This window comes from Danio rerio, chromosome 21 (genome assembly GCF_052040795.2).
Source record: "Danio rerio strain M-AB ecotype USA chromosome 21, GRCz13ab, whole genome shotgun sequence".
Classification (NCBI taxonomy): Eukaryota; Metazoa; Chordata; class Actinopteri; order Cypriniformes; family Danionidae; genus Danio; species Danio rerio.
In genome coordinates, this window is record NC_141041.1 from 40,957,895 (window position 1) to 40,973,309 (window position 15,415).

The following is a 15,415-nucleotide window of genomic DNA, read 5'->3' on the forward strand; positions in this document are numbered from 1 at the left end:
AAAACATTACCATAATTGTATTCATGCTGTGTTTTTTTACCTTCCTGTGGTGACAAAGAATTGCGTTCGGGTGTTTAGGCTTCAATTTATTCAGGCGGATGTTTGCTTCACACTCTTTGTTGAGGGTTCGAAAAACAACCAATTAGAGTCGGAATTCGGAATCTGGGTTTAGAGGCACCGTTTTCATGTAACCTTGCTGTATAATGTTGTGGCTGTGTCGAATACATTCAACACCAAACCTTGCCATGCTGGGTTGTTGCATAGGTGGATGTGTTTGCTGGATTTACTTGTAAATAAAAGCATGGCAGTTTTTACACAGATGAATATTTTGAGTAAATGATTACATTAAATTGATGTTGGTGCAGCTGTTTACACATTTTGGCTGTAGCTGTATTTTATATACAGTAGTTGCTCTTATACATAAAAATAAATGAATAAAAAAATAAATTATACACACAATTAAATTACTTCAAGTCCAAACACAAATTGATTAAGGTACTTAATGATTTCGTTTAACACATTTCAGTGGATTTAACATAAACAATTAAGGCCCAATCCCAATTGTATTTTTGTTGTTTTCCCAAATAACGCAAAATAATTGTTCTGCTTCAACTCATTTTAAATAAGTAGTTTGAACAAGCAACAAAAGTAATTTTATGAATGTTGGGTTTGTAAATTACTTTGTATTTTATTGCATTGTATCATATTGCATGTGTTGTATGTTTTTATATAATAATTATTTGCATAAATAATAATATATTTATATTTCGAGACCTGTAGAGCTGCGCATCGATGGATTTGCTCCTCAGTGTTTGGACTCTCAGTATTGAATATTAAACCACATTGAACTGAGCTAAACTGAACCTAAACTCTGAAAACTGACCTGACACTGTTTCCTATTTACTATTATATTGTATGTAAAGCTGTTTGATGCAATCTACATTGTAAAAGGGCTATCGAAATAAAGGTGAATTGAATTCAATTTATTCGAAATAACATTTATCAACAACACCAAATACTGTTAACTCTCAAAACGAGACACCGGGCATAAGTGAAAGTAAAAGTTAGCCATTTATCAGTGAATATATATAGACTGGACACTTTATTAGGTACACCTTACTAGTACTGGATTGGAGCCGCTTTTGCCTTAAGAACTGCCTTAGTCATTCGTGGCATAGATTCAACAAGGTACTGGAAATATTCCTCAGAGATTTTGGTCCACATTGACATGAAAGCACCACGTAGTTGCTGCAGATTTGTCGGCCACACATCCATTATGCGAATCTTCCATTCCACCACATCTCAAAGGTGCTCAGATTGAGTTCTGGTGACTGTATAGTGAACTCACTGTCATGTTCAATTCAATTCAGCTTTATTTGTATAGCGCTTTTACAATGTAGATTGTGTCAAAGCAGCTTCACATAAATGGTCATAGTAACTGGAACAGTGTGGTTCAGGTTTTAGTGTTTAAGTTCAGTTCAGTTCAGTTTAGCTCAGTTCAGTGTGATTTAATCATTACTGAGAGTTCAAACACTGAAGAGCCAATTCATCGATGCATAGCTCTACCAATCCTGAACCATGCGAGGCAGTGGCGACAGCGGAGAGGGAAAAAAATCTTCACCTGATGGGAGTGAAGAAAAAAAATCTTGAGGGAACCAGACTCAGTTGGGCACGACCATTTTAATTTCTCCGCTGGCCAAAAGTCTTGTGCAGAGCTTCATTCGCCGTGGTTAGGCAGGAAGATGGCCTCAGCGAAGACTCGTCTGTCCCTGGAACGTCACTGGAATCAGACTCATGTTCTCCACTCCCCACGACCATCAGCGCAGCAGCAGCTCAGGATATGGCCTGGTCCCGGATATGGAATCCTTGGGATCATCAAGATTCAAGATACCAGTTTGAGAATTTTGGCACTTTATGACATGACGAGTTATCCTGCCCTAAGTAGCCATCAGAAGATGGGTACACTGTGATCATAAAGGGATGGACATGGTGAGCAACAATAATCAGATAGGCTGTGGCATTGACACAATGCTCAATTGGTCCAAAAGGGCCCAAAATGATCTAAGAAAATCTCCTCATCATTACATCACTACCACTAGCCTGAACCGTTGATGCAGAACAATATGCATCCATGTTTCCTTGTTGTTGATAGCAAATTCTGTCCCTACCATTCGAATGTCGCAGCGGAAATCGAGACTTATCAGACCTGGCGATGTTTTTCAAGTCTTCCACTGTGCAATTTTGTTGAGCCTGTGCGAATTGTAGCCCATCCACCTCAAGGTTAAACGTGTTGTACATTCAGAGATTCTCTTCTGCATACCTTGGTTGTAACGAGTGGTTTTTGTTGCCTTTCAATCAGCTTAAACCAGTTGATATTTTCTCTCTTTCGGACCATTTTTTGTGAACCCAAGAGATAGTTGTGCATAAAAATCCCAGTAGATCAGCAGTTTCTGAAATACTCAGACCAGCCCTTCTGACACAAACAATCATACCACATTAAAAGTCACTTAAATCACCTTTCGTCCCCATTCTGATGCTTGGTTTGAACTGCAGCAGATAGTCTTGACCATGTCTGCATGCCTAAACGCATTGAGTTGCTGTCATGTGGCTGATTAGAAATTTACATTAACGAGCAGTTGGACAGGTGTATCTAATAAAGTGGTGATTGTGTGTAGATAAGTCTGTCACATTTTTTTTTTTTTGTGTGTGTGTGTACCATATATTGCACCAAAATATATTGCGATAAAAGATATAGAGTAATTTTAAGATTATTATGCCACTCATCACAATGCAAGAACACTCTTCCAAGAAACACATAATATTTTAGTCTTAAGAATATTTCACTTAATTTTAGTCATTTTAACTTTTTAATAATTAGGCATTGGAATCATAAAAAATGCATATCCTAGATAAATAATAATAATAAACCCAGCAGGCACACAACATCATAAGTAATTAATATTAAATTAGATTATTAGATCATGATGTCAGGTGACCAAAATTCAATGTCTAGCCAGCATCTAAGCACAATGTTATTATGACATCCAATAACAACATCAAATGACGTTAATATTTGGTTGATTTTAGATTGCGTTGGAAAGTAACCAGAATCCAATATTGAGCCAACATTCTAAATCAACGTCATATTGACATCAAATACTGACATTTATTCATCAGGTATGGCAATCAAAATCTAACGTCTTGTAGATGTCATAGTGGTAACGTTTGCACAACGACAAGCTGTTCCATCATTAGACGTTGATTTTTGGTTGATTTTAGATTGGACGTTGGATATTGACATCGACCTGACCTTGGGTTCTGACGTCAACCCAATTTTCATTTACAAACAAAATGAAACGTCCCCACAACCTTGGGGTACTTCAATCTGATGTTTACACCCTATGCCAATCGGGAATGTTAACAAAAAAGTGTATATATTGCATCGGTCATGTCCATGTACTTGTATTAAACAATTAGTCATTAAAATAAGGCCTTGGTCATCAAATATCAGTAGGAATAGACAGAAAATACATTTTAATGAAAAAAAGGGTAATGCAAAATAAAATTACAAACTACTAAATTATTATATTATTTTTGTTTCTCTTAATTTTTTTGAATTTCATTTAATATGTTTCTTTTACAAATTAATTTTGGTGTACTAATTCTGGACTGTGATCTTAAGTCATTTTGTTAAATTATCTCTATTTTTGGCTTTGGTACTGACTAATCTAATGTATATATACACATATATTATTGCACAGCATCCTATAGAAAATATTAATTTAAAAGCTAGATCAGTAAGAGATCTGTAAGTGTACTCACTTATGCTGGGCACTGTTCACTCATAGAAAAAGACCATAGTCCTGATTAGTCATTTTGTGAGTTTCCTGCTCCAATTATGTGAATACACATCCTGCGAATGTGATATATTAGTAACTACACAATATGGAAGCACACTGAATGACTGCCAACAATAACACTAGCAACCTGAATTATAAAATCTGCATCAGAAATACCAACTGCGGCCTTCAAATCTAGCAAGCCAAAAGTTCCTCTGAGGATTAGAGCCAGTACAGCTAAAGTAAATAGAACTCAAGCAAAACAACAGGAGGAATAGATGTGTGTTTACTGTAGAAGTAAATTGAATTACTTTCTAGGTTTACCATATTTGGTCAAAACTCATATTGTGATGATGAGATTATGGTTTATTAAAAGCTATTTGTGTTGTAATGTGATACGCATTTGGCAATTCATATCACTTCTGTTTATCTTAAGACTGAAAGAAGTACAAATTTATAAACATCATGCTTAAACAGTAGCTTGCATGTTCATAAGGGTGTGTGAAAATCACTCACAAAATGCCTTATATTCTGATATGTGGTATATAAAGATCACTTTAGAGAAACAGGAAAACTGTAGGACTTTACTAAAAGAGTGGGGAGTAAGACATCACAAAGAAACCTTTGTAGAAATGCAATTGTGATTATGGTAAAGTGTTGCGTAATTACATCTTCTCACAGTGAAAATACTGTAAATCATGCTCCAAAGCCTCTGACAAAGGTATAAATGTAAATTATTATTGCTTGAACTTCAAATAGGAAAAACAGTAGGTTAGAGATCATCTACAAAGTACACATATTCCATCTGCAATGGAAAGGCAGCATTACATGCCACAGATAAAAAACAACCAACCTATCTATCTACCAAACAAACAACCCACCGACCAACCAAACCCACCAACCAACCCACCATATGACCCACCTACCCATCAACCAAACAAAACACCCAACCACCCACAAACCAACCAACCAACCAACCAATCCAGGATTGTTTCGTTCTTCAAAACTCATCTGAGACTTGTTGTCATAGTAACAGTTCTGGTAGCTCAAACCTGCGTAGGAGCAGATTCATTTCATATAAACAGGATTAGATTGGGTCAGTTCAAGCAAAGATAATACTGAAAGTATGTACCAAATGCTGATATTTTTTTACAGTAGTTACATACACTTAAGAAAATAGCATATATATATATATATATATATATATATATATATATATATAAATAAAACTTATCCAATCTGTAGTGTTGGGGTACTCGAACTTGGACTCGGACTCGAGTCCGGACTCGAGTCCAGTTTTCATTGGACTCGGACTTGTCACGGACTTGGGGAAACTTTTACTCGGACTTGACTTGGACTTGGACATTTTGGACTCGGAAAATATCACGAGTCCAGTCGAGTCCACATCATTCACAACACAAATAAAGATATTAAAAATTAAAAAATAACAGCATGAAACTATAACAAGAATTTAGCGATCTCTCTGGCTGCATGAAAGCTTTTATTTACGCCACCGCACCATACCAGCAGGCAGCAGCAGCACGTCATCACCTTAAACGTGTAACCAGAAATAGCCATATATCACACAATGCGTGGCTAGGTTTAGGACAATATGTCTTTAAAATCAGCAATAATTTGTCTTCTACCGACATGTTGAAAGAAAACAAAGAAAGGTAAGAGCTTATTTACTTGAATTGTACATTCATATCGTAGGGATGATGTTAAAACATACTGGCGATATTGTTTTGTTGTTTATATTGGTGTCAATATATCCGCAAATAACTGCCAGATTCAAAGTTTTGCGCTTTGGCTCTGAGCCAGAGAAATGTGCGTTCAGCGCTTGATTTAGGCCAGGGCTTCTCAAATCCGGACTTCGTAATATTCAAAGTTTTCCTGTGTGTCTCTTTTAATGACATCCCGCTATCATCCCGATTCATTTTCCAATACTTCCCCCTTATGCTTAATCTTTCTATGAAAAGTGAAAGTACAGTCAACACAGCGATCTCAAATGCGATAGAACTGCAAGAACTGTTCAAGAGAATTGTGCTTTCGCTTTATTTTGGCTTGAAAGCACGATAAAATTAATATGAAAATGTCTGCATTCACTTCCATTAGATGTGCGTCGATCATCACATTTCTGAATCAGTGTAGCCTATACACAACCTGACTGACAGACGCGTTCCGTATAATAAACTCATCCCAGATCCCAGATCAGCTTCTGCTTTTGAGGATGGGGTTAGGAGAGTATAAAGATTGTGTAAAATTACAGTAATTAAATGATGGTTTAGCAAAAATGTTGTAATAATGTTGCTTGGAGTTGCATATTATATTAAGTCAATATAAGCACAAATGAATTTAATGTAGAGTTATATTCAAATCCAGACAGCATTCAGAATGGATAATCAGTGGACTAAGTCCACAAATTCAAGCACTAATTTAATCTTTTTAAAGATAGAATGAAGTTTGACTTTGAATTTGTGTAAAAATTAATATTCAGGTAATATTTTGATGAGAGACATTGGAGAGATTAGGGCTCACTGTGTCCACATTGTGAGTCTTCTGTGTGAGAATAAACATTACTGATATACAGCAGTATATATCTGCCCTACATGTTGAATATGCAAGAGAGAATCTGATAATGACACATTTCTGATTCTATTTATTTGTAGTCCATGACAGAGTGCAAGAATATGTGTATTGCACAATTAGTCATCTCAAATGTTTCATTTTAAAATGATTCAGAATTATGCATAGTTGTATGCTGATGTCATCATCACTGTCTTTTGAACTGAGGACCAGGACTATGACCTATATCCTGAAAAAGCCCCCCACCCTCCATTTATATATATATATATATATTATTGTACAATTAATATTCTAAATAAATAACAGAAATTTGTCTTAAATGTAACTGGAACACAAAGACACAACTGGAGTGATGTATTAAGATCATTTGAGAAGTCTTTTGCAAGAATATTAATTTAATTTGACAATTCCATAAGATACAAAAAGATATGTTTTATAGAATTATCTGTGGGCTGCACGGTAGCGCAGTGAGTAGCACTGTCGCCTTACAGCAAGAAGGTCGCTGGTTCAAGCTACGGCTGGGTCAGTTGGTGTTTCTGTGTGGAGTGTGCATGTTCTCATCGTGTTGGCGTGGGTTTTCTCTGGGAGCTCCGGTTTCCCCCACAATCCAAAAACTATAGGTGAATTGATGAATTAAATTGGCCATAGCATATGAAGGGAAGGGCATCCGCTTTGTAAAACATGCTGGATAAGTTGGCGGTTCATTCCGCTGTGGCAACCCCTGATTAATAAAGGTACTAAATCGAAAAGAAAATGAATGAATGAATGAGAATTATCTGTTGTCTTTTTAGACCTGAATGTACATGTACACTAGCAGTGAAATTTACTGGAATTCACCTGAAATCTTGCCTAGGGCTCCAAATTGGTTAGGGCCGGGCCTACTCATGATCATGCTGGATAATCGCGCGCACACGCCTGTTTTAACACACTGCAGCAAAGCAATAATTTTAATGGAAGAAGATGTCGGCCTCACTGAAAAGAATTGATAAAGAGAATAGACAGTTCACAGTTGAATGAACAGATAAGTATGTTTTTATTTTGCCCTAAGCCAGCTCGAATCAGTAACCTTCTTGCTGTGAGGCCATTGTGCTACCCACTGCGCCACCGTGCTGCATCTTATGGATGTTTATTAAAAACAAGTTATGTAATATCAATTGTTTCATACCTTTGACCTTAATAAAAAAATTCAGATTTGGACCTTTTAATGTTGACATTGAGAACCCCTGTTTCAGGCTATCATTAACAGATGGACCCAGATCATGAGCCTAGAAATCTGCACTGGACTATTTTTTCAGTGTGATTCCCACTGGGTTTTATTTTGCACCCAATCGCCCCCGCTAGTTATTTACTCTTTGTTTATTTAAAACAAAATTTTTCTGACTGTTAATTCCCTGTTAAGACAGCGGTGAAGCCGAATGGTCTCCCTTTGCTGAACCTTTTATGTTCTGTGCTGATCTGGGTAAGTCGGCATGAACATGGTTTCATTTTCCACACTGGGGCTGATAACAAAGTTCTCTGGAATTAATGTTCATAAAAATGCATTGTTGCCTTGGTAATATAAGCGTAATTTAAACAAACATTAGAATAATGTCAAACATGTGAGTCTTGTAAAATAATAAAAATTTGACATATATCCTCCTATTTTCATTTTAATTTGAAGCAAGCTAACAAAAAAATACAAGTCATTTTGTAAAAATGTACCAAAAGTTTAAATTCTTCATTTAACAGTTTAATTGTTAATAGAAAAATATATTTGATTTATTATTATTATTATTGTTATTTTAAATATTTTTACATACGTGATACCATGGCTCAATGCTTAGCACTGTTGCCGCACAGCAAGAAGTTCACTGGTTCGAGTCTCGACTGGGCCAGGAGTGTTTCTGTGTGGAGTTTGCATGTTTTCCGTGTGTTGGTGTGGGTTTCCTCCGGGTGCTCCAGTTTCCCTCACAGTCCAAACACATGCGCTATAGATAAATTTAATTTACTAAAATTGCCGTGGTGTGTGAGTGTGAATGAGAGTGAATGGGTTGCGGCTAGAAGGGCATCTGCTGCGTTAAAAATATGCTGGACTAGTTGGCAGTTCGTTCAGCTGTGGCAACCCCTGATAAATAAGGGACTAAGCCAAAAGAAAAAATAATAAATGAGATTTAAGACTGTCTGGACTCGGCCGGACTCGACTCGGACTCGGATGTTAAGGACTCGGACTTAAGTCCGACTCGACCCCTTTTGGACTCGGACTTGGACTTGTACTCGACTGGTTAAGGACTTGGTCTCAACTTGGACTCGACAAAGGTGGACTCGACCCCAACTCTACCAATCTGCACTCCAAAATAAAAGAAAAAGACTGCCACCTGGTGGTTCAATAGATATGAACTTTTTTAGAAGCAAACTACGTGAAAAAAAATGTGATACCTTTACCGATATCAAAATGCTTTTTTGATGCAAAATGAATTTATAAAGTTATTCCTTGCGCCGATTAAAAAAAAACTTGAGTAGGTCTAGGTTACTATAATAAAGAAAATCAGCCTTCCACTTTCCACAACAAACGTGGAAAGTTATTGTGTATCATATTTAACAAACCGTTTACTACAAATTTTATGCAATTTTGCTCACTTGTATAAATGAATATTAATCAGATAATGCCAGTACGCTTCTGTGCCATCATCGTTGCATTACTGATCATAATTTCGAGGATCGATAGATCTGTCCTTCACAACACACGCACCGATCTCAGATCAGCTCATCCAAACATTTTAATATGATTCGCGAACTTGTATGAAGAACCAAATTTCAGCCTATAAATATATAAACCTTGCACACAATGACGCATACATACCAAGAGGCCCAAGTCAAAAAAAAAAAAAATCGAAAGGCTGATGACTTTTTTATTTGCATGTTGTTGTTTTTTAATGTTTATTAATAACATGTAAACAATGTAACTATTAACTACTATCTTTTTCTTTAGTGGGTTATGAATAAAACATGGTCATTCTAATAGTTTAATCAAAAACATTTTAGATTTTTGGAAACCGTCAAGCTGCTAATTGTTCTTCTGTCACAGTGACACAAGGATGGTTATTTATTCAAAACAATGCAGATGATGCAGAGAGATAAAGCAGGTAAGTGGTGTAGCTGAGTGAGAGTGATCTCACACACAGTTTGTATGGTAAGCATCAGATCTTCAGTCAAACACCAGATAAACCTAGTCACTTTCCCTTATTTGTTGCATATGCATCCACAGGTGAAGAGAGACATCTACGGAAGAAGACAAGAGGAAGAGGAAGAGAAGATGAAGTGAACCATCCAACTTCGATTCCAGCCCGTAAGTGAGTAGAGTTGAATATTTATGGTGTGTGGTGACTGTTATTTTCATGGTCTTTGTTGTAAAATAGCTCAACATAAACAAACATTTTCATTTTCGACTGAAATTTCTGATGGACTTAGAGGTTTTTGCATCTAAACACTTCATATGTACAAACATGAAGTTTATAAATAAACACAATCTTGCTTAAGGTGCACATTGCTGCACAACTTGGCCCATAATGATCTGTTGATTTGCATTTGACATCATAAATATATTTACTTTATAAATGCAGGTTTTTTGACTACCTCTCGAAATGGTCAAAAGTGGACAACCTCAAAACATTTTAGACCACATTTAACATTGTCCACTTTTGATTGGACTAACATTTTTTTTTTAATACCAGATGTAAATTGAGATACATATGACATATGTTTTTGAACGAACTAACAATTTTCAGTCTCATGCGCACACTTCCCATTTGAAATCTGATGAACCAAATACAAATATACCATCTGCGTTTATGATGCACACTATATGCAAATTATCCGTGAACCTACTGAGATTGAGTGTGCATTAAACATATTGCTCTGAAACAGCGCTGTGAGCCCCATAAAGTAAATAGATTATCACATCTTCACACATGCTGTGCATGTAGACTACATACTTAATTTACACATATTAATTTGGTGCTATTAGTGGATTACATCTAGCAATGCACAATGCTCTCCAACTCAACAATTAAATATAAGAAACTTTTCTAAATAAAATTTGCTCCATTTGGTTTCACACTTCACTTATTTCCTAGAACAGAACGATTTCCACAAGGCCGCAGCTGCAGTTCAGAACAATTACGCTGTCAAACGTCAGGAAGTGTTTACATCAAGTACAAGGAAATGTATTTCCAGAAATTACATTATCTAAATCACATCAGCTTGTGTCACAGTGGTTTACGTCACTGCTAGACCATCGGCATGACAGTGTGGTCAGCGGAGATGTTAAACTTGACATGAAAAACACAGGAAAGTCAATATGTGGTAAAAAGAAGGGTGAATGGGGCCCAGTAAGTAAACTGAATGTGATTCTTAAAGGAACCCGGGGAACAGAATAGTCAGTGTTCTCCTGTGAGGGACCTCACTTATTAACCATAATGAAATCTGCTTCTTCCATTACCACAGTGGTACCACGGGGGACACACATTAGTCCTGTTTGTGCTGCTGTGTGCATGCAGCCTAACCTAGGCTCATTGGAAACCATGAAATATCAAAGAAATAAACCTGCCTGAATGCATATAATTAACTGCAGTTTCCATTTAAAATTGACTCTTTTGGACTAACTTTTGGTAAACCAAATGTATTTCCATTCATTAAAATAATGCCTTCAGGTTCAGACTGTAAATCAAAAAGGGTTCATGACGGGTTTAAAGGGGTCATGAAATGAGATCTCAACCTTTACCTGAGCTTTTGATATATTGGAGGTGAACACACTAAAAGAAGATCCTGTAAGTTTCAAAGCTGACAATGTCCTTTTTAATGAAATAACACACTTTATTTATATTGGGTCCAGAAAATGGCAAATCCTTGAATGTACCTATCTATGATGTCATAGGTAAGTTAAAACACTGCCTCCAGACAAAAGAATATCAAACCTTGATTCTATAGCTTCCCTTACTGATTTGAGCAGGGTCAGAGTCAAATCAAATTATTATTAAAAAATCTTTGCTTATTGCTTATTGATTTTTGATGTTTTTACAATAAAAAAACATTAACATTATAAAAGGATCTCAGATAAATAATAATAATAATAATAATACCAAAGCCTGTTAATGAACTCTGTATGTCTTTTGTTACGCATTGTTATTTGATTATCTTCTCTTATTCTTCCCTTAATCCTTCAATCTTAATGCATTGTATGATTGGTAAACTTCACACGTCATTCAGTTTTCTAACTTAACATTGCAGTAAGTAAGTTTGGCACCCAGTGGATAAATTAGGTATTGCATGCCTGGCCAAAGTGCAAGTGCAGGTTTTAACCAGACAAAATTGATTGATTGATTGATTGATTGATTGATTGATTGATTGATTGATTGATTGATTGATTGATTGATTGATTGATTTTGTTTAAAAAAACAACAACAAATGTATAAAAACAGTATGCTGTGATCGACAGTGTCAAATGCAGCACTGAGATTAAGCAGTACCAGCACTCTTAGTTTGGCTGAATCTGTATTTAGCCGTATATCATTAGCTGCTTTTCCACTATCGTGCCAAACCGTTCTAAGAACACTTCGGTACGGTTACGGTTGTTTCTCCACTGAGCCTGGAACGGCGCGGCACGATTACAAACCGTTCTCGGCCCGGAATTCTCGGCACGGTTAGACAACCGTGCTGAACTGTGCTGACAGATTCTGTGTGTTGACGTCGCGACTCGGTTGCTAAGCTACCACAGCTGGCTCAGCAGAAGCGCGCTAGTCATCAGACATCCTCAATAAACTACAGTGCATTTAATATAAAATAATGATCCAGGTCTAAACGATACAGTTTGAAAAGGGTTTTAAAACCATAGAGCATCCCTGGCAGAGAAGTGAATAACTCATCACATTCTAACGAAGATATTTTATTCATTAAAGTTATTATTTTATTGTCTTGAATACAGACCTACTTCGCCTGCCTGAATGTGAGTTTATTGCACGCAGCGCTGTATTTCACAGCACAAAACTCGCTCTGATTCGGGAGAGACATGACAGCGACTTGCGCTGCTGACTTTTTTTCCTGCTGCGCATCGAATAAAGCGAATAAAGTCACGCTCAGCATCGTCGATGTCCAAATTCCATAACAACATCACTATATCCATGGGACATGAACTTGCAGACTCTTTTAACAACGAGGAAATAATTGCACTTTTTAATTCAAAGCCAGGACAGCTTGTTAATACCGGCGAGACCACCTGAAGGACGGCGTGTTCGTGTTGTAATGTCGGCCGTTCAAAAGACATTGCTTGAAAGCTTTACGGAGCGGCAATGTAACTGTCCAAGGTACTGTTGTATGATTTATATTATAGCATATGCACTAATAAACAAGTCAAAAGAATGAATGAATTAAATAAATATGGATTCTTAAATGTCAGTATTGCTTTTACTCAAAAAATATCAATACGTTTTGACAAATGTTTTATAAAAACAAAATGAGCAATTTTCATCATTTCAGCTATAGGCAATTATATGATTCAGTTATACATAAGTTATATGACATTTATGAGGCATGTAACATGTTTCTGTGTTTTTTTTTTTTTGTGGTGATCTTTAATATAGCTACGCAAATATTTTCTAAAACGTCTAGCAATAATTCGCCTACAGCTTGTTAGTTAATAATGAACACAAAAATAATTATAAAAATAAAAATAAAATGATCAAAATAAAAAGATAATAAAGCAGCATTTTAGTACTTTATATGCTTTAAATCCTGCAATGTGTTGTTTCATATTCGTTTTTTTCACTTGTTGCATTCGTTATTTAATGTTTGAATAGTAAAACAAATAACAGCCATCGCTTAAATGGTTTCATTTTACTATCAAAATGTAGTATATTTTATATCATTATCAACTTTTGATATAAATACGCAGTGTAATTTAATTAATTGTTAAAAATGAAATAATTTATGTGCTGTGTTTTTATTAGTGAAAGTGCCCGCTCACCTTTGACAAAGCCTGTCCAAAATGATATTTTTGCCACTATAATGCAAATGCAATATTATTGTTGTCTTATCATTGTTTTTTTTTCTGTTATGTTCAGAGATTTTAAATATTATTTATTTCCCCTCCAATTATTTTTAATCATCACGTTACATTTTGGTAATTTTCCCTCCAAATAAAATTTAGCCAGAGCTGCGCAACATATAAATAAATAAGGGTGCACATTTAGCACCCCTATTTGATAGAGCGGCATAACAGTGTTTAGTCACATGCTTTTGCTTTTATGAAAAATAAATAAATAAATAAATAGTTTCGGCTCTTATTTTAATTGAACAAAGGGAGCCGTTTACATTGCGTTACCAAGGCAACTACTGATGCGTTTTGTGTAATGTTTTAAAGAGCTTTGTCGCAGCACGACAGTGGAAAATGAAACCGTATCCGTGCTGTCTGGCCCGGTTTGGCACGGAATGGAACAGTTCTGTTTAAAGAACGATTCAGAACGATAGTGGAAAAGCGGCTATTGATTATCTTTATAAGAGCGCTCTCTGTACTGTGATGTTCTCTGAACCCAGATTGAAAATTGTCTAAACACCCCCTGAACTTGTTAACCTGGTTAAAAACAACTTTTTCAAAGATTTTGCCAATGAATAGTAGATTTGAGATTGGCCTGTAATTGCTAAATAGGGTGGTATCCAGGTTGCTCTTCTTCAAGAGGGGTTTAACAACTGCAGTTTTAAGTGAGTTTGGAAAAATCCCTTAAAAGAAGTGAAGCATTTACCACTTTTAGAAAATCCAATTCTAAACAGGTAAACACCGTTTTGAAGAATGATGTGGGGAGCGTGTCAAGACTGCAGGTTGATGTTTTCATAACTTGCACAGTCTCTTTTAAGATTTGATCATTAATTGCGAAGAAATCAGACATAATGTCTGATTTCTTAAGTTGTGGTTGAGCTAGTTTGACTTCGACACAACTTGGCTGATTGGATGAGCTGATTGCCTTGTCAGTAAAGAAATTAGCAAACTCATTACATTTGCTTTCAGAGAGTGGTTCACTTGGAATCCGACTGGGGGGGTTTGTGAGCCTCTCTACTGTTGCAAAGAGTGTGCAAGCATTATTCAAGTTGCTGTTTATATAGCTTGAAAAGAAAGTCTGCCTAGCAGTGTTTAGTTCCATATTAAAAGCATGAAGACATTCTTTATAGATATTATAATGGACTACTAGTTTTGTTTTTCTCCACATACGCTCAGCTTTTCTGCACTGTCTTTTCATCATTTGTACTCTTGGTGACCTTGTCCAAGATCCCTTTTGCCTGCCAGTCATCTTCTTGACTTTAACAGGAGCAACGTCAGCTATGATAATCTTAATTTTAGAGTTAAACAAATCAAGGAGAGAATCAACAGAGTCTGCAGATATACTTGGTGCTAGAGATATGGCCTTTATAAACTGCTCACTATTGTCCTTACTTATGCATCTCTTTCTGACAGAGACAGATCTGTCTTTAATAGCTGGAGTGATCAATATATCAAAGAAAATACAGAAATGATCAGAACATCCTTATCAACAGTCGATGAAATGTGTAAACCCTTAGATATAAGTAGATCAAGAGTGTGTCCACGATTGTGTGTGGGTCCTTGAACATGCTGAGTCAGATCAAAGTGTCAAAAACAGTCATCAGTTCTTTTACAGCATTGAATTCTGGATTATCAATGTGAATATTAAAATTCCCAGCAATACTAAAATAATCAAATTCAGAGGTTACTATTGATAACAGCTCTGTAAAATCATCAATAAAAACTGGAGAATATTTTGAAGGTCTGTAGTTAATGATTAGTAATACAACAACAACAACAAAATCCCCATATTCACATTTAACCATTTGGAATAAAACTGAATATGTTTTTAGCATCATTCACTAAAGATTTCAATATGTGTTAAAAAAATCCCACCAAAAAAAAAAAAAAAACTACTAATTTCCAGAAATATTGCTGTTGGCAT

General features: G+C 35.9%; 2 protein-coding genes across 3 annotated transcripts in view; both read right to left on the reverse strand.

Moving 5' to 3' along the window:
• Window positions 1-15,415, reverse strand: part of LOC147838928 (uncharacterized) — a 619,529-nt gene that overhangs the window by 244,231 nt on the left and 359,883 nt on the right. The window lies entirely within an intron of this gene.
• The window catches only part of sgcd (sarcoglycan, delta (dystrophin-associated glycoprotein)), a 407,777-nt gene that overhangs the window by 208,182 nt on the left and 184,180 nt on the right, over window positions 1-15,415 (reverse strand). The gene's annotated exons all lie outside the window — the stretch shown is intronic.